This window comes from Panthera tigris, chromosome B2 (genome assembly GCF_018350195.1).
Source record: "Panthera tigris isolate Pti1 chromosome B2, P.tigris_Pti1_mat1.1, whole genome shotgun sequence".
Taxonomy (NCBI): domain Eukaryota; kingdom Metazoa; phylum Chordata; class Mammalia; order Carnivora; family Felidae; genus Panthera; species Panthera tigris.
Window position 1 is genome coordinate 142187683 of NC_056664.1, and position 18731 is coordinate 142206413.

The window sequence follows — 18731 nt, forward strand, 5'->3', positions numbered from 1 at the left end:
AATTTACTTACTTTCAGTTTTTAAATGAAGCATCAAGAACTTGACACATTCACATTAAATGTTTACTAAGTTCCCTACAAGGGAATTCGATGACTTCAGTTTGTGGGTGAGGGAACACGTGCCTGCCCACACGCACAGAGCCCAGAAACTACAGGAGAGGGATTGAGACTGTCACCAGAGCTCACGTTCCCTTCAAAACTCTGTTTACGCACCGAGAAAGCTGGCCGCCTCAACTAGGGGAGGCAGTCCGGCAACTTCTCGGTCAACACGCGTTTCCCAAGAAAAGAGGATAAAGCAAATTTCTTTGGCTCATGAACCTGTTGTCTCCGGAGCCGGGCTGGAGACTGGCAGTGCCCCTGCAGCAGCTGGCACACCAAAGGGTGCCCCTGCGAAGTGGCAGAAAACAAAATGTCCCACATTTATGGTGCTAGTTATATGTTCTACAAAAAGGACTTAAACATTCGAATTAACATTAAAAAACAAAATTTGAAAGGGTTGGTTTTTTAGTAAAGTGGATTTCATTTGGAATTATTTGTTTAACGTTTTTATATATTTTGAGAAAGAGAGAGGGAGAGAGAGTGCACAAGCAGGGGAGGGGCAGAGAGAGAGGGAAAGGGAGAATCCTAGGCAGTCTCCATGCTGTCAGTGCAGAGCCTGATGCAGGGCTTGATCCCACGAACCCTGAGATCACGACCTGAGCTGAAATCAAGAGTTGGATGCTTAACCGAGTCACCCAGGTGTCCCTCATTTGGATTATAACCAACATGGTTTAGCAACATTTTGTTCATGTGAAAATGGTAACGTTGCAATCTACAATTTTGTGAATTGTGGAATTGAAATCTGCAAATTTATGAATCCATCTCCACATCTGGCAGGTAGTCTGTGATGATACAAACGTTGCTAGGTACCTTGCAGAAATGTCACCTTAGTGCCTAGATAGAGAATCGCATATTCGGCTTGCTGAATCACACCTAATGTGGCCACCTGTCAGCTGTCACTGCACTGATATTTCTAAGTGTGTTTGAAAATCACCTTATGTGTTCTTCAGCTCCTCTACTACCTCTGATTTGTTCCTGCTGTAACTAGATGTGTTTATTTTATACAGCTGACCCTTGAACAACACCGGGGTCAGGAGTGCCAACTCACCAGAAGTCAAAAATCCACGTACAACTCTTGATTTCCCCAAAACTTAACTCCTAAGAGCCTGTCATTGACTGAAGGCTCTACCAATAACATAAACAGTTGACTAACACATATTTTGTATGTTATGTGTATTATATACTGTATTCTTGCAATAAAGTAAGTTAGAGAAAAGAAAATGTTATTAAGAAAATCATAAGAAAGATAAAAAACATTTACAGTACCATACCGTAAAAAAAAAATCCGTGTATAAGTGGACCCGCACAGCCAAAACCAGCGTTATTCAAAGGTCAACTGTATATTTTCTTTTCAGAGGGGAGCGACTTTTAAAATACAGAAAAAAAAAATACAAGCAAGAGAAAAAGCAATCCTCCATAATGTGCCTGCCCAAAGACATCTGTTTTAGTTTCTATGGGTTTATATTTTGTTTTGGTAGATGGTAGATGTTGGAGCCTCTCTTCCTTCTTCTTTGTTTTTCTTCACAAATTTGTCTTGGCTGTTTTTGCACATTTAAGAATTTAAGAAGCAGTTTTATTTAAAAAAAATCCCCTGGGGATTTTGATGGGCACAACGATGACAGAGTGATTTGGGGGAGAAATGAGAGCTTCACGATTCATCTCCCCATCCATGAATATGGCATACCTCACCAGTACTGAAGTCTTCTTTTATTTCATATTTAATCAAAATGTTCTCTATAAAGGTCTTAAACATTTTTCTGAGATCTGTGTCTCAGTTCTAATGATTTTCTTTGCTATTGCAAACTAGATATTTTATTTCTATTTTTACATTTTAAAACTTTTATTTCCAACTTTTGATTTTCTTTGTACTTTTTTCTACTCATCAAGGTGCATTTTAATTTTGCTTTTCTAATTTTCTAATAATTATTTTCTAATAATTTTCTTATTTTCTAATAATTGCATTTAAGATGTGAACTATAGAACTTAGGCTAGTTTTAAAGTTCCATATCTCATAGTCAAACAAGAGATCCGATTTTTTGATAGTAAATTTATTTTAATAGTATGGTCAGAAGTTTACCACAGTTATATTTCAAGATTTTGGAAAACAAAGATGAAATCTGTGTATACTATTATCTGTACCTGAAGAGAAATAAGTTTCACAGTGAACCAGGGTGAATAGATCAATTGTGCAATGATGTCAGTCATGAGAATTCATTTTGTTTCCATGAAAGCACTGGTGTTGCATCATCTACATATGAAATAGTTACAACTCAATCTATTTTAGGATTTAAACAAAATTGTTATTTTTCCTTCGATGGTATTTTCTTCCAATTGCTGTTTCATAATCCATTAGCCTCTTACAATCTGACGTGGTCAGCAATAAGTGATTAATTGAATAAGGTGACTGATTGTATTTCACTGAAATTTTAAGCAATATTGCCCACATTGGAACAATTTTTTATAATGGAAAATGAAAATATTAAAAATTTTAAAAAGCAAAAAATTCTTCTCATCAGTCTGAACTATACTTCCCTTACTTTTTTTTATTAATTTGTTTGATGTTTATTTATGTTTGAGAGAGAGGGAGAGAGTGGGGAGAGAGAAGGAGACACAGAATCTGAAGCCGGCTCCAGGCTCTGAGCTGTCAGCATGGAGCCAGACGCCAGGTCTGAACTCATGGACCATGAGATCATGACCAGAGCCGAAGTCAGATGCTCAACTGACTGAGCCACCCAGACGTCCCTATACTTCCCTTATGTTTATTATAAAGTACTTATTTAATGTACAGTTATTAAAATAAAAAAGTGATATAGATTTTATTACATTTTCATCTATTGCATACAAAATCAGTTACAAATATGTAGAAAACAGTTTTTGAAGCAGTTGAAATTTATTCCTGTCCTAGACAATCATATGGAGTAGATTTTTAGGTTCTAATTAAATTCTCAAAACTTAATACTTGTAAAAGGTAAAAAGCTTTGGAATCCCATGAGCTACAAATATATTTAAACCTATTCAGATTATAACAGAAAAACATCCCATGAACCAATTCTCAAACAGTGGAAAATACTAGTTACATTTTATATTTTAAGACTATATTTATTTACATAAATTGCACTTTTGTTTTACTCGTTGCAGACAACTTGAAATGAAAGAAAAATATAAAAAGGGTAAACTTTTGGATAACTAGTGGAATTTTGAAAATAGATTTTGGAGTAACTTCTCTATTTGGGAGCATAAACTTGCTAATTTATATGCAAGGGCAGGTGCAGTTGACAAGCCTGTGGATAAATGACCTGGGGAGATGGGAGATCAGCACGGGCCGGGATCCTCTTAGGCTGATTCTTTTCTTAATTTTTTTTTAAAAAAATTTTAATGTTTATTTATTTTTGAGAGAGAGACAGAGTATGAGCAGAGGAGGGGCAGAGAGGGAGAGGGAGACACAGAATCTGAAGCAGGTTCCAGGCTCTGAGCTGTCAGCACAGAGCCCGATGCGGGGCTCGAACTTGTGAATCGCGAGATCATGACCTCAGCCCAAGTCAGATGCCCAACAGACTGAGCCACCCAACTGTCCCAACTGTCCCCTTTTTTTAATTTAAAAATTTTTTTTATTTTCGAGAGAGAGAGAGAGTGCAAGCAGAGAAGGGAGGGAGGGAGGGAGAGAGAGAGAGAGAGAGAAAGAGAGAGAGAGAGAGAGAGAGATGGAGGAAATATCTCAAGTAGGCTCCACGCTCAGCACAGCCCAATGCAGGACTCCATCCCACAACCCTTGGATCATGACCTAAGCGAAAATCAAGAGTCAGGTACTCAATTGACTAAACTACCCAGGCGCCTCCTTCTTCTGCTGACTCTGGCCTGTTCCTTCCCCAGGCCTTTTCCCACTCCATGTCTGACCTTTAATGTGTCTTCCCTGGCCCACAGAAGCTTTCACCTGGTTCCTGTTGAGCTACTCTGTGTAAGAGCTTGGGGTCTAGAGCTGGTCTGCTTGGGTTCAAATGTTCCATGTTAGTTTTACGACATTAGTGGACTAATAGAGTACCTGATATATAGGGTGGTTGTAAAGATAAAATTAGGTACTGGACTAGGTAAAGAATTTACAGTAACCACTCAGTGTTGGGTTTTTGGTCTGTTTCCAACCCTCTGTGTCACACTCTGGCTCCCCAGCTGCCTTTTCCCAGTGAGCTGATTTTCCAGTGTGACACTCTCTTGTGAAAGGCACCCAACTGCACCTATAGTGGTCATGCAGTCATGACCCCAAGCTGATTCCTTAGATAGAACCTCACAGTCAGAGGGCTGATACGTATAAGGTAGGATCCTCTATGAATACAATCATTTCATAGTTTTCTGGTAGTTAAAATGAGAACACTACTCGGATAAAAAATACTTAGAAAGATTTTATTACAAAATTTTCATTTCTTCCGTCTTTTCCCTCATCAGTGTTCACCTGAACAATCAAGATAATATCTTATTCCTGTGGATGGATATCCCTTTTTCAATGAAGCCAATGACTCCAAGAAAAACATTATCTAAGCCCAGATAAGTAAAATGAAAGTTAATATCAGCTTTTCATTTCTTGAATGTGCCAAAAATGAGCCAGGGTTTATTTTTCAACAAAGGCAAATAATTCATCTAAGTAACTTCACTTGACAAAAGATAATGCACTGCGAGGTGGTACTGTAGCTCTGTGACCTGAGCAAATACGCAAAGTGTGATACAGGAACCACATGACTTCACAGAGCTGTTGTTGGTAATGAAATATATTAAGATGTGCAAAGCGATAAACATGGCTTCTGGGCCATAGCAGGGTGTGAAGGAAATGACAGACATTATTCAAAGTTGGCACAGGCTAAGTGGAGATGGGTACGGAGAGGGTCATCCCTTCCTAAGTAGCCAGCAGGGAAGTAGCCAGCCATGGCGCAGGGGCAGCCATGGAAGTTGGGGACAAGCCATACCTAGAGCTTTTTTATACATTTTATCAAATGAAAAGCATTTCATGGATAATTATGAATAAATGTGAATCTTGGGATGTCTATTTCTATTTTATCTATTTGGATCACATTGACGATGGCTTTTTGCCAGTTTGTCAAATTATTACGTTTCAACAAGAAAAATCCATTAATTCTGTAGCTTTGTGATAGTCATAATTTTCTCAAGATTGCCAAATCATAAAGTGAGTTTTCATTAAAGCTGTACTCAAACTTTAACATAATCTGTGATTACATCAAGTAGTGATTGAGAAGAGTTGAAACTTAGTGAGCAAATTGTCTTTGTGATTTATAAAATCTTATTTCAGCTTGGTGTGTTATTTCATGTTATGCTAACATTAGCTAATATTTTATATAACTTGTTAATAACTTTTAATAGAAAAATATGTTGAAAGAAAAAGATTTTGATATATGTATCACAGTAAGTCACTTATTAGATGATCCCCCTCTGATTATCCAATGGCTTCTCCATTGCCTGGTCCAATTCCCAAATCTCAGTGCTCATGTTACTTGACTTATGTATGGGATGTCCATATAATTCATTATCGGACTGGGCTGCGTTTCAGAGTAAAAGAGGGTGCTATTAGTAACAACACCAGAACAGAACCAGAGGAAGCTGGGATGGTCCTGAGCAAGTCAGGGTAAATGATTACCCTACCTACCAGCAACATTTGACAGAGTAAACCACTATTTCTTTCTTAATGCACTTTCTCCACTCAGTTCTAAAACATCATACTCTCTTGGTTTTCTTCCTACTTTACAAGCCTCTCATTCTTGACCTTCTTTGATGGGTCTTCATCTTCTCCCCCACCTTTCAACGTTGAAGCCTCCTAGGACTCAATCCTTGGTCCCCTTCTCTCTCTCTTTTTTTTCCCCACATGCACTCTTCTGGTAAGCTTATCCAATCTCATGGCTTTAAATATAATCTGTATGCAGATGTGATGGTTTTAAAAGTATCCAGGAATCCTTTGGAATATCTGTCCTCAAAAGGTGAAGCTTAATTTGACCTGCCTGGAGTGTGAACTGGATTTTTTGATTGGCTTCTACTTAATAGATTAAGGCAGAAATAATTGAAGGTCATTTCCAAGTTTAGGTTATAAGAGGCATCAGCTTCCATTTTGAGTAATTCCTCACTGTCTCTTGGGTCGCTCATCCTGAGCTAAGCCAGATACTGTGTTGTGAGAGGCCCACGTGGTGAGGATCCAAGGCTACCAACAGGCATGTGGGTGAACATGGAAGTGTATCTTCTGAGATCTGCCAACTGCTATGCAAGTGACCATGGAAGCTGATCTTTCCCCAGACTAACCTTCAAATGGGACTGCAGCCCCACCAACACCTTCATTGCAGTCTCAAAGCCAGAACTGTCTGGCTGAGTGGCTCCCAGACTCCTGATCCACAGACACCTTGGGGGTAACAAATGATTGTTGTTGTAAACTACTACGTTTTGAGTAATTTATTACCTAGCAACACATAATACAGTCAATTCCCGTATCCATCTGTCTCCCCACTTTTTCTTCCAGATGTCTAACAATCATCTCAAACTCAACAGGTCCAAAACTGGACTGCTTATCTCACACATCCAGAACCTACCCCATCCCAGTCTTTCCCATTGCAGTAGAAGGCCACTCCATCCTTTTGGTTTCTTGGACCAAGAGATTTTAGTCCTTTTTGGCTCTCTCTCTGCCTCAAATTTGGCAGATTGGCCTTATCTCTGACAAGGACCACCTTTGTTTGATAACAAAGTTTGTTCAGAATCCGGCCACCTTGGACTACGCTTACTGCACCTTCTCTGGGCTTAGCCGCCATTGTCCCTTGCCTGGATTACTGCAGTGATCTCCTAACAGTCCTCCTCCTTTCTGCCCTTGTCATCTCCCCTGACCCTAGGCTATTTGCAGCAAAGAAGCCAGTGTACTTCCTTTAAAGCACAAATGAGATCACAGTACTGCTCTGCTACAATGTTTTCAATGGCTTACCATCTCACTTGGCCAAAAAAGACAAGTCAGGTCCTCCTAAGGGCCCACCAGGCCCTGCTTGACCTGGCACCTGTTACCTGTTGCCTGCCTCTCAGCCTCCCACACTTGCTCCCTGGCCCATTGGCCACCTTGCTGCTCCTTTACCATGCCAGGCACACTCCAGCCTTCAGGCCTTTGCTTTTCTGTTTTCTCTTCCAGGAAGGCTCTTTCTCCTGATGCCTTGGCTAACCCTTTCACTTCCTTCATATGTCTGCTCAAAACTGCCTTTTGCAATGAGGCCTATATTGTTCACTCCCTTCACTATTGGAACTGCCTCCTCTCTGGTATGAATTGCCAATTCCTTTCACCCAATTCTATTTTTCCCCCCATTGCACTTTCCAACATACTAGGTCATTTGTTATGTTTGTTATCTGATATTCTCTATTGCCCCTTGCTAGAAAACAAGCCCCAGAAGAGCCCCATAAGATATTTTCTCTTGCCCCGTAAGTGCCTAGAATAGTACCTTACATATAGAGATGCTCAACAAAAATTTGTTGAATAGATGAATGAATGGTTATATGAGTAGTGCCATCATCTGGGGGAAGAAACATTGAGGCCAATAACTCAAGAAGAAATAATAATTTTTATGGATCTTACACACCAGACCAAAATGGCAAATATCAGTTTATACACTTCCATTAGTCTGCTTATTTGCCGAACTTGGCCCTTGGTGGTTTCCTTCAGGGCAGCAGAAATGAAGCGTGCAGACTCTGAAACCTGAATGCCTAAGTCCTGGGTTCAGCTCCACCACTCACTGGCTTGGTGACCTCGGGAAGCTGCATAACTCCCATGCCTCATTTGCCTATCTATAAAACAGAAAATCAACCTTTTAATGTTGAAGTTTCCGAGGGCTCACACTGTGGTCTCCTTTCCTTTTTTCTTCATACTCACTCTTTTGGTGATCTTATCCGGTCTCATTTGGTTTCAAATATAATCTGTATGTCGGAGAGATGGTTTTAAAAATATGTTCTTGATTCCCTCAGTATATCTTCTCCCAAAATGTGAAGGTTAATTTCCTCCTTTTGAGTGTGGCTGGACTTGTTGGCTTATGTCTAAGAAGAGACTCTGGTACAAGTGATGGGATGTCATTTCCTACCTGATAGGAATTTTTCGAGAACTAATCAAGTTACTACAAGTGAAGGGCTCTGAACAGTGCCTGGCACAAAGTGAGCAGACACTGTTGTGTTTGTGATATTCAGCAGGTTTGCTCTCCGGGTGGCCCTAAAATTTCTCTTTCCAAATGTGCTGCTTTGGATAAGTCTTGATGAGTAAATTTTTGAAAAGCATGGGAAATAAATAGATATCTGTTATTTTAGTGAACAGACACAAGCAATCTCAATTTTCACTCCTGCTGGAGCCAGGATGGGCTATGTCAACGTGTGAATGAGGGCACGTGGTGAAATCTACAATGAAGTCACATTTTTCAGCCTAAAACAGTTAAAATCCTTTATTTTAAGTTTATAGAAAACATGGGAAATGCATTTATATAGCTCTTATTTAAAAAATAATATTGAAGATGTATCTATTTTATTCTGAAATATGATTTTTGGAAAAAAGATCTGTGAAGCAAAGGGAAGGTTATTAAATATTGGTAAATGCTGGTAAATATGTCAAGCAAAGGTGTTAAGCTTGAAAGTTCCTTAAGTATGTTAATGACGTTAATGTTAAAATACATTAAATTAATAAAAGAGGGCAGCTGGGCTAGCCATGAGGACATGTGACCTGTGCAGTCATGTGGGTCCCCATGTTCCGAAGGTACTTATGTGTGGTCTCATGCTCTGCTCTTTGAATAAGGCACCCCATATTTTCATTTCAGCCTGGGTGCCGCAAATTATGTAAGCCAGTACTGGAGTTGGTAATTATCAACTGTGAACTTCGACTGCCTCAGGGGTAAAAGGAGATTTCAAAACCATCTGGGCAGGTTATGAAATACACTTAACTTCTTTGTATCTCATACTAATTATAGTGAAACGCAACCGAAAGCATTTTTCCTCTGGCAGTGGAAGCAAAGGGTATGTTCTTGTCAATAAATTTCTGTGGCTACCATAGATCTTCACTCACCGATGCTAATAACACAGATCTATATAAAATCCTATAAAAATCCTATAAAATCCTATAAAAATCCTATAAAAATACAATAACACTTCTTTAAAATAGCTCCTCATTATACATATTTGAATATGCTTCCAAATATATCCTAAAAACATACAGAACATTCTACTCTAAATGAGATAAATTGGATACATTCCCCAAACACATAGGAGTTTCAGTCTTTGAATTAAAAAACAAAAACACCAACAAAAACTAAAGTAAACTCAAGAGTTAGCCATCATTCTTTCCCTCTGTCCATCAAGGGGGGCAGACTAATAAACTTTCCTGCTACATTATAAACTCTTTGAGAGCTTGGGCTCTCTGTCTTACATCGCCAGAGTGCAGCAGGAAGCCTTAGGCAGAGGAGACCCTTCAACCCATGCCAGTATTGATTAGCTACTACATTATTAACAATTAACTCTTAGGCTAGTAGACGAGATTGAGATCTCTTCTCTTTTTAGACTGAGGGTGAGGCCTCAGAACCCTTCCTGGAAAACTCTTCAGAAAGGGTTCCTCTTCATAGCAAACACAGAACATCTGTGCCAGTCCTGTTCTAACCTTTTACATGTACTCATTCTTTTCCTCCTCCTCTCAAGCCATCCTGTAAGATAAATACCATTTTATCCCCATTTTACAGACCAGGAAATCAAGGCACGTAGCGCTTAGGTTATAGTTAGCAAATGGCAGAGCTGAGATCAGTCTCAGCAGTGCTGTCCCCAAGAGTATGATTTGTGCATTGGGCCACATCTCCAAGCAAGGGTTCGAGTTAGCCACAGGAAGAGGGGCCGGTGGTCAGAGCAGCAGGGACGGAGGTAAGGAGGCAAAAGGAGCCAGACCCACTGGAAGGGATGAAGGTGGGTCACAGGGCCAGGCCACGGAGTCACGGAGAGTGTGAGGACATGTGATATATCTTCTAAAGTGCTGTCGCCCTGATTCTCCTTTGGGGAAGTGACAGGGGAGGATTCCTATATTCATATCCTTTTAAAGCAGTGGCGCGAAGACTCAGTCCTGGACCCGCGGGCTGGCTCTGACGCCACGTGGCAGGTCCGCGGCGAGGTCTGGCCCACGGCGCCCCCTGCGTGTGCGAGGTGTGCTCGCAGCTCGCTGTCCTTTGCAACAGACGCCGGCGGCCCTCACTCCTTCCCTCCCCCGCTCCGCTGCGGGGACGATGAGCCGGCTTTGAGGAGTGGGGGGGCGGGGGGGGGGGGAAGGGGCTCGTCCGAAAGAGAGAGGGAGGGGGCGGGGGCGAGGCTCAGCGCGCGCCTGCGCAGCGTCTGGGCCGCCACCGGCGGGGTGCGGCCGCTTCCCTTTCTCGGGATCTTTTGTGCTCGAGACCGAGAGAGGGTCAGGATTTCCCCGCCGCTGTTTGTGACCCCGGGGGATTTCTCGGGGCTGTGAAAACACAGCACATCCCCTGGCCAGGAGGGATCAGGGGGCAGGATGCCAGATGTTTTGAATTCTTTGAAATCTCTAAGCATCTAGAAAAAATAATCATTGGGGCTAGATGCGAGCAGCTCTTTAAAATGTGGCACATTTCCCCCCAAAGCTTAAAATAGAACGTTTCAAGGGAAATCAAATGAGAGTGAAAAATTCGCAAGTGCTCTTCTTGCTATAAAGCGGGAGGACAGTGTTAACAACCTCCTCCTTTCCCGTGTGGCTACAGTCATCAGCATCATGCAAAATAGGGTCCTTTCTTCCATTGCTACAGCAGCCCCCCCCCCCCCCCCCCCCCCCCCCCCGCCGTCTTTCCCAGGGTTCTGGGCCATGCTTTGTATAAAGACCCTGCTGCTGACCCTGGATTTCAGAGGTTTCCCTCAGGGCCCCCCCCCCTGTTTCCCTGATGAATCCCTGATGTCTGTATCTCCCCCCAACGCCCATCCCGCCCTCCCCCCGGAGCTTTTCTCTGCCTGTGTGGACTTTTTGAAAGGCTGGCACACATTCCCTGTGCCTGTTTCTGAAAAACACCCAGAATCCTCTGTGATGTGCACGTGCCCCTGGGGAGTGCCCCTGGGGAGTGTGACTCACCTCTGATCCCTCCAGGGCCAGAGGGAGGTGCCTTGACAGAGAGTTGCACTTGGAGACCAGGATGCAAGTTTAAGGCCTGCTTCCGCCACTTCCACCTGGCAGAACTTGGTCAAGTGCTCAGTCTCTCTGAGCTTCACCTCCTCTGTGAAATGGGTGTGACGATTAAGCGAGCCAAGGCGTGTGAGGCTGTGGATAGGTGCTCAGTTGTGAAAGTGCCTGATGAGGGTGGGTGTTTCCCCGGGACCCTGCTCCTTGATGCTCTCTAGTCTAGTGTTCTCTTGATTGTGTCTTGGCAATGAAGGACTCTGAAGCTGGCGGGCAGACTCCTTTCCAGAGGAGTCCTTTCCTGACCAGACTCCAGGGTGACCTTCTTCCATATTGTCATTGCCTTGGGGTTCTAACTGCACCTTGGGTTTGTTTGTGGGCGGTGGGGATCACACCCTCTGGCTCCCTGAGTGTTCTTTTGGCCCCTGGATCCCTTACAAAGGCTTGGAACATTCTTTTGCACCCAAAGCCTGCTGGTGGCCTGTGGGTGGCTCCTGGTTTGAGCTTCCTTGGAAACCGCATGAGGCCAGCAGCCCTCCCCTGAAGAGAGGATGCTTTTCATTTCCTTTAAGCTTCCTGATCTTCTGGGAAGAGGAGAGGAATCTCCCAAAGCAAGGGGAGAGGAGTACAGGGCAGGGAGAGTTGACGGGTGGGCGCTGCCTATGGGGTGGCTCATGGGCCATTGGCCCAGCTGCCATCTTTCCCACTCTGCTGCGTCCACGGGGTGGTGTTCTTTGCAGCCTACCAGGCTCTTTGGCCCCCTCCCTTCTTCTCTTCCCTGAAACAATGCAGGAGTTACCTAGTCGGTGGGTGACCCTTGTTCCCATTTCTCCTTTGGGTGGAGCTCACATTTCAAAATTGTAAGGGCAGGGGAGGGAGAGGGCGCAAAGTGGGGAATGTGGTTAAGGCCCCTGGTCCCTCTTCCGTCTCTGCCCAGAGCCAGTGAGAGGCAGCAACCTGGGGTGTTTGCTCTGCAGACTCAAGTTAACAACCTGAGTTCCTGGAAGTAAGGCATTGTTTGGGCTCCATCAGTGGCCTTAACTAGTAACTGCCTGGACAGTTGTAAAGATCCTCTCTGGGTGGGGGACACCTGGGTCCATCCATCCGTTGAGCGTCTGACTGTTAGTTTTGGCTCAGGTCATGATCTCAGGGTGTGTGAGTTTGAGCCCTGCATCAGGCCCTACACTGACATTGCAGGGCCTGCTTGGGATTCTCTCTCTCCCTCTCTCTGCCCTCCCCCCGGCCCTGTCTCTCAAAATTAAATAAACATTAAAAAAAAAAAAAAGATGTGCTGGGTGGGAACTCTTGTTTCAGAAACCATGATGAATTAGATTGGGTAAGTATCCTGAATGCCTCTGCATCTTACACACATATATACATGCACATGCATGTTCTGGGGAGTGGGAGAAAAATGGAGAGGAGACATTGCAAGTATACAGTTGTCCTACAGGCAAGAAAAGTAATATTGCACTTCTGTTGACCTAGCCTCCCCTAATCTAATGCAAATATTGAAAAAGTATAATTGCATATTTTCCCAAAGAGAAGAATGATTATCATGGTTATAATGTTAACTCAATTCGTTTCTAGGTTTCTGAGTTCAGATGTATTGCTGAGAATACACTACATCTGTAAGCAAACCAAAAGGCCTAGTTCACGTAGGATTTATTTTTAAATGATGGATTTCCTATACGCCTCTTGTGTAGTTTTCTCCCCACTCCATGTGTGATGTTGCCCGAGGGACGCAGCCTCTTGGCCTTACTTGCCAGGTGAAGGGCAGCTCCTCATGGCACTGGGAGATGATGCAGACCTGGAAGGAATTGCCTTTTAACCAAGAGGGACACGGTGACAGTCTTTCAATTACCTCTGCTTGGTGATGACCAGCCAGTCCCTGAAGAGGAGAAGGTAGCTGTCCTTGGTCTCAGGGTCCGGGTGCAGCACCACAGGGCTGTGGAGGATGGGCTCACCATGCTGGTCAGGCAGCTCCAGCTGTTGGAGGGACGCTGGAGACTATAGACTTTTGTGGGGGAAGGTAGAAATCAATGTGAGGGAAGCGTGATGGATTGATTGGCAGGGAGGATGTGAGGAGCCTCCTCCCAAAACAAGTCAGCTTGAGTTTGGCTTAACTGGAGTGGAAATTAGCAGAGAAAACAGTGAAGAGGCAAATTGCAGATTGTTTTTCTAAAACCTGAACTTTATTATTTATTATTTTTTATTTTAGAGAGAGAGAGAACTTGAGCGTGGGAGAGGGGCAGAGAGAGAGAGAGAATCCCAAGCAAGCTCCACATTCAGCGCGGAGCTCAGGGCAGGGCTCGAACCCACAGACTGTGAAATCATGACCTGAGCCAAAATCAAGAGTCGGTCACTCAACTGACTGAGCCACCCGAGCACCTCTAAAACCTGAACTTTAAAATATGGAATTACAACAAAGCACAGTAAATCAAGTCCAACCGTTGTTTGGTCCTGTTTCAGTGGATAGCTAGCTAAATGTTAAGGATTTTTGTGAGAATTTAAACTTCAGGCAATGACTCCCAAACTTTTTCATGCCACATGCTAATTTTACGTCCCACCAGCAGGTGAGCAGAGGCAGGGAAGGCTGACTGGCCCATGCAGACCTCGTGTGGCCCTCTCCCAGAGCAGAGGGGAGCAGTGTGGGGGCATCACTGTAACTCATTTGGGGCACACGGGTGGAACGCTTGGACTTACTCATTTACTTAGGAAAAGTTTTCCCTAAAGGTTGAAAGGGTCAGGTTTATCCTGATGCAAAATGTAAACCAGTGACTCCAAATGAACGATTTCCTTGCACACAGTGATCTGGCAGCAGTAGAAGGAAAAAACCTTATCTGTGAGGCTCAAGTGGTCGTAATTCATGACTTGGCTCCTTGCGATGCTCAGTTCCCGTTGCTTGCACGGCTTGTTCCCTTCCTGATCACCTGCCCTGTTTCTGGCAGAGATGGGTGACCTCGGCAGGCATGCGTGCAAGTGTGTGTGTATGTGTCTGTACGCATGTGTGTGTAAGGAGGGAAGAAAAGGTAGGTGACCCTTCTCAGCAGCTCTGAAATTATGCCACCCAGATGGCTAGCTGCTTAGCCTTCTTGTCTGGTTGCTTTGACTCCTGCTCACAGCCACCTTCCGTTCTAAAGACAGACGGAGTACTAACTCTGGAAGGTAAGTATTTTATGCATGGAAACTTCTGTTTAGTTCAAACGTGAATTAAACTGTGCTGGGGCTCAAGGACACATCTCTGTTATTTAAAGCAAAGCAAACATGAAAAATGTCATTGCTTGGTATTTTCTGGAAATCAGTGATGTGGCATGAGCCTTGGATTGAGCTGTCTCTGATGAAAAGGTCCAACTCATTAGAATCACTCTGCTCTCTGACCTTCCCACCCACCTCACACCTCCCACTGCCCCCGCCCACTTTCAACATGAGCTGGTGTCCAGAAATGATACGATCCCAGTAAAGCCGGCGGGGGTGGGGGGGGGGGCGGTATGAAGCAGGGGGTTTTCGGCCCTTGGTGATGGCCAACAAAATGTTAGGGAGGGGGTCAGGATAAGAAAACGGGGACTCAACCCACAGGAGCTGGGAACTAGAACCCCTTGCTCTGTTTATAAATGTCTTTTGGCTTCCTCTGAGTTGACCTGGAAAAATGCTTGATTATTTCTATATAGTTGAGAGATAATAACTCACTCGTGTGGAGCACAGTTTTGTCTGTCTGGTTACACCGATCAGAGCCACAGACACCCATACACTGTCTGACCTAGAGACTGTGCTTTCAGATGCCTGGGAGGCCAGGCAGGGAGAGTGAAGGGGTGAAGTGTGTGATCTGGAGCAGTGGCTACTGTGGGAAATGGCAGAAGCCGTTTTATGCCCCAACAGGCAGCCCACTGGTACCACGTAGGCAAGCAGTCCCAGTGTTACTGCCAATTTAAAAGGCCAGTAAGCCAAAATTCTATTAATTGTCAACTACTTCTAAGCATTTATTTGTGCATTATTTAAATTTATTGGGGCGCCTGGGTGGCTCAGTCAGTTGAGCGTCTAACTCTTGATTTCAGCTTAGGGTATGATCTCGAGGTCTGTGAGTTGGAGCCCCGCATTGGGCTCTGCACCGACAGTGGGGAGCCTACTCGGGATTCTGTCTCTCCCTCTCTCTCTGACCCTCCCTCGCTCATACTCTCTCTCTCAAAATAAATAAATAAACTTAAAAAAAAATGTTTATTTATTTAAGCATAATTCTCTGACCTCTGACCCTCTTCATCGTAGTCACCTGCAGATTTAGAGCACGTGAAGACATCTAGATGATACAGAGTCTCTGGCAATTTGGGCAAAATAATTGAATATTTTTAATATGATGTTATAAGCCACACTGAGAGTAACAGATCTAAACCTGTCAGATAATTAATCATTTGAGCTTTAAAAAACAACGGACACATAGCTAATGTGACCAGTAAAAGGAAGTGGGTAAAGTTTCTTTTTCTAGAAGTCATCTCTGCCAAGTGCTATTCCACATTTAATTTTGGTGGAGACACTATTTTCCTTGTCCTTCTCTTTTCTCTGCTACTTCCCCTAAATGCACCCCCCCACCACCACTTTTGTGCATTTCTTTGAGATCCCAGAAAACAGGCCGTGGCTGGGGCTTTGGCTCCCCTACACACACAGAGCCGATCTGAGTGATGTCATGAAAAAAGCACCTCGAGTTAACCGTGTTTCACAACACAGTGCCTCTGTGCTCACACCCTGGGGGAAATTTTCAAAACGCACTGAAATGGGAAACAAGTGATGTAGCAAATACTACCTGGTGAACGGAAATAAGTTTGCCCTTTGCCTTTCCACACAGTGGTGAATTTCCAGTGGAGAGCCGGATGGTGGCTTCCCACAGAGAAAGTGCTAGCTGGCCACATGCTGCTCCCAGGGGCCCCTGATGCGGGTAAGGAGCACATGTGCTGAGCGCCCCGCAGAGCCTGGCCTGAATCCACTTGACTGGGAAGGGAAGAACGCCAGGGTGTCCTGGGAGTCTGGTCAGCATGCTCACACCTGCCATTTCCTGGGAAGGAGCCAGGAAATACTTAACTCCAGTCCTACTTCCTCAGTAGGATCCCCTCCCATTTGTCTGTGGGTTTGGCAGAAAGGAAGGGAGGACGGTGACGTGTCAGGGGTTCTCTGAGTTACTGGTTCTCTTTGCAAAAGGGAAACAGTGCTGGTACATTGACTTGAGCAGTAGCAAGCCTGAGCCTTCGTAGGGGGTGGGGTTTGGCAGCGAGAAGCAGGTCCTCTGGGTCACATGACCTGTGTCACCTGCATTTGGAGTCACTCTGTGGGGAGTCACGGGGCACACAGCTCTTTCTCCTGGCAATTTTTTTTAAGTTTATTTATTTATTTTGAGAGAGGCAGAGAGTGCTAGTGGAGGGACAGAGAGAGACGGAGAGAGAGAGAATCCCGAGCAGGCTCTACACTGTCAGTGCACAGCCTGACGCAGGGCTCGAACTCACGAACCGTGAGATCATGACCTGAGCACGAACCAAAGGCCGGACCCTTAACCGACTGAGCCACCCAGGCACCCGCTGGCAAATGTTTTAATGTAGGTTCCTGCTGAAGTCCATGGGCAAGCCTCACTGCCCAACACTGAGGTTTCATTGTGGCTCATCTCTGCACATTCTTTCCTGTTTGGGTCCTATTGACCCCAACCTTGGCATGAGTTACCATTTCCTTCCATGGGGCTGACGTTCTTGAGGGCCTGCCGTGTGTCAGGTTCATCTCTTTACACTCATTCTCTTTAATTCTCATTACACTCCTGTACAGTTAAGCCCATTTTACAGATAATAAAACTGAGGCTCAGGGATGTTACGTAACCTGCAGGTCACATACCTACCAAGTGGCAGAGCTGAGGGCTGAGGTCAGGACTTTTCCTTCTCCAAATGTCTGAATTCTCATTTACCCCTTTCCTTGTTACCTTAGTTGCTATTGCTGAGTTCCAAGCTCTTGTGGCATGTGGCCTACATTATGTCAATATTTCTGACAGTTTCCTTTCCAGAGATCTTAACACCCTCAATTTTCTGTCACCCTCCATCCTCTGCATCACTGTCTGGGGGGAGGGTGTTTAAAAATGCGTAAGTTTAAACCATCTCAGGCTGAAAATCCTGTAGGGCTCTCACGGCCTTCTGAGCTTCTCAGGGCTCCGTGTGGACCACCCTGGCCCTCTCCTGCTGTTTGCTGGGACACGCCCTCCGCGTTCACCCAGGGACTGCTTGCAGTCTGGATTGGCTGTCTCCCTGCAAACCTCTGTCATCTAGTCACCTACTTGCCAGTCTGTATTCGCTGCTGCAGTGCAGATTTGTTTCTACTCCCCCCAGCAGTGTGCGTGGAGAAAATACACAAGGAACAGTATATGAATGAAGCGTTTGAACTTGGGTTGAACCACATTTGAACTTGTATGTGTGTTGCTTAATTTGCTTTCGACTGAGGTCCTCTGGATTTATCTTGTCCTTTACTGGCTCATCCCCCACAATCAGTTGGAAGCCAGGGGCAGAGTCATGGAGTGATGGGGAAAAGCAGTGGCTGGTGGAGCCTCAGGGAGCCGGAACCACCCTCGGCCCGACTCTGGGGCAGACACAGTGGCGTCAAGAGGGAAGAGTGCCAGCCAGCGCTCTGGGAGTTCCTGATCCAACCTGGAATTGTACTCAGGGCCCTTTTCCTTCCTTGTCCATTCTGAACTCGTCTAACAAATGAATGAATGAATGAATGAATGAATAAATAAATGGTATTTATGATACCTTACAACAAATGACAGACACCATTCTCTCCCCCTTGGGTCTCTCTCTCTCTGTCTCTCTCTCTCTGTCTCTCTCTCTCTCTCTTTTAATTTAAAATTTTGTTTTGGGGTTAGAGTAGAAAGCTGGTTGCTTTTCCTGGGATGTTATCATTAGTTCTCCAATGGTTTCTCTAATAGTAACGCATGGCTTTTCGGAAGGCTTAGAGTTCGGAGTACTTTTCACCCACATTACCTCCCTCGATTTGACTTCTTGTCTACCCTGGGGATCCGGCAGCCCTATTTACAGATGGGAGACTGAGGCTCGGGGGTGGGGAACAGGAGGAAGGGGTGAACGGCCAGGGTAGAGGCTCCAGACCTTAAGTGTTCCATGTGAACTCGCGCCTTCTCTGTTGTGTTTGTTTACTGTGTCGATCTCTTTATAGATCATCATCTAAGAGCCTCCCACTTGCATGACAGCCGTGGATGGAATGTTCTGTTCAGACACTGTTAGCTGAAGGGTTGACTGTGGGCCCAGGGGAAACACGGGCCAGCACAGCCCGAGCCACCCACACGTGTGTGAGCTGCAGGAAGAGGAAGCAGGACCGCCCCCAGCTGAGCTCCCCGGTCCTGGGCGAGCAGGCTGTGCTGGGCTGGCCTCTCTCAGCGGTGGGTGGTTCCGGGGTGCTGGGTCAGAGAAGGGGGGTGATCCCGAAGGGGCAGAGAGGCGGGG

General features: G+C 44.8%; 1 long non-coding RNA gene across 4 annotated transcripts in view; it reads left to right on the forward strand.

Moving 5' to 3' along the window:
- The window catches only part of LOC122238801, a 90879-nt gene extending 86223 nt beyond the window's left edge, over window positions 1-4656 (forward strand). For all 4 annotated transcript variants that reach the window (XR_006217984.1, XR_006217985.1, XR_006217986.1 and 1 more), the window contains exon 4: window positions 4536-4656. This is a non-coding gene — a long non-coding RNA (uncharacterized LOC122238801). The remainder of the gene's footprint in view (window positions 1-4535) is intronic.
- Window positions 4657-18731: the final 14075 nt, after the last annotated feature.